This window comes from Chrysochloris asiatica, unplaced genomic scaffold, assembly GCF_000296735.1.
Source record: "Chrysochloris asiatica unplaced genomic scaffold, ChrAsi1.0 scaffold00019, whole genome shotgun sequence".
Lineage (NCBI taxonomy): Eukaryota > Metazoa > Chordata > Mammalia > Afrosoricida > Chrysochloridae > Chrysochloris > Chrysochloris asiatica.
The window spans coordinates 5,786,479-5,788,311 of NW_006408537.1; positions in this window are offsets into that span (position 1 = coordinate 5,786,479).

Consider the following 1,833-nt stretch of genomic DNA (forward strand, 5'->3'; position numbering starts at 1 on the left):
GTGATATTAATGATATTGTTCCACTATTTCCACATTCTCATTGAAATGGGCACAAATATGAATCTCTTCCAATCCATTGCTCAAGTTGCCACCTTCCAAATTTTGGGGCATAGATGAGTGAACTCTTTACAGTGCCACATCAGTTTGTCGAAATATTTCAATTTGTATCATTATTTCCAGGAGTCTTGTTCCTCACCATGGCCTTCATTTCAGTGTGGACTTCTTCCTTCAGCACCGTTGTTTCTTGATCATATGCTACTTTTTGCAATGGTTGAACATTTCTTTTTGGTAGAATAACTGTGTATTCCTTCCATCCTCTTTTGATGTTTTCTGTATTCTTTCAATATTTTGCCCATGTTGGTGTTGTTTTATGTTGTTGAGTTGGTTCTGACCCATAGCGACCCTGTGTTGGGTTGCCAAGGAATGACTGGTGGGTTTGAACCATGACCTTGCAGTTAAATGGACTTTGTGGTCCAGTGCATTGTCTTGAATTTTCCTGTAGCGCCACGCAAGGACTCCATAGAATCCTTCAATATTGCAAGATCAGGATTGAATTTGTTCTTCAGTTCTTTCAGCTTGTGTGTTCTTTCTTCCCATTTGGTTTTCTAACTCTAAGTCTTTGCACATTTCCTTATAATCCTTTACTTTGTCTTCTCTTTGAAATGTTCTGCACTTTAGTTCCTCATTTCTTTCATTCACTTCAGCATCTCCTCTGACATCCATGTTTGTCTTTTCTTTATTTGTCTTTTTAATGATCTTTTACTTTCTTCCTGTATGTTCTTGATCTCATCCCACAGCTTTTCTGGTCTTCTGTCATTAGCATCTAATGCATCAGATCTGTTCTTGAGATGGTCTTTAAATTCAGGTGGGATAGTTTCAAGGTCATATTTTGGATCTAGTGGAGTCATTTTAATTTCCTTCATCTTCAACCTGAACTTGCATATAAGGAATTGATAGTCTGTTCCACAATCTGCTCCTGAACTTTTTTTTTTTTTTTGCAGATTATATTGAGCCTTTTCACTGTGTCTTCACACATATTTATTCAATTTGATTCCTGTAATTCTTTCTGGTGAGGTCCATGTGTATAGTATTCTTTCATATTGCTTTAAATATATATTTGCCATGAATTAGTCTTGCAAAATCCTGTCATCAGATCTCAAACATCATTTCTATTACCAAAATTATATTTCCCAACTACTGATTCTTCCTCTTTGCTTCCAAACTTTGTATTCCAATCATCAGTAATTATCCATGCAATCAATGCAAAGCTAAACAATATTTTTATATACCTAAACCCATATAAAATACCCTCTACAGTGAACCCTCAAGAAACGAATTGTTAAATTTTTTAAAAAAGTGCTTTTGCTTTTCTTTCCTTCTATGACTCTTGTTCCTTAATTAATTTACTGTTTTCAATGTGTTCTAATACAGAGTCGCTATGGATCGGAATCGACTAGATAGCACTTAACAACAACAATATGAGGTCCTAGTGTGGCACCATAGGTTAATATGCTGGACTGTAAAGTAGGTTTGAACCTCAAGGTCAGAGGTTCAAGCTCACCAGCTTCTCCTTGGAAACCCAATACATAGTTGCTATGGGTCAGAACCAACTCAACAGCACTTAACAACAACAATATGAGGTCTTAGAGTCCTAGTGTGGACTGTAACATAAACTCAGAACTGCCAACTGCAAGGTCGATGGTTCAACCCCATTAGTTACAGCTCAGAAACCCAATATATATAGAAGAGGATAGAAAACTTCCTAATACATTCTATGAAGCATAACCCTAATATCAAAGCCAGGGAAGGACACCACTAAGAAATAAAATTATA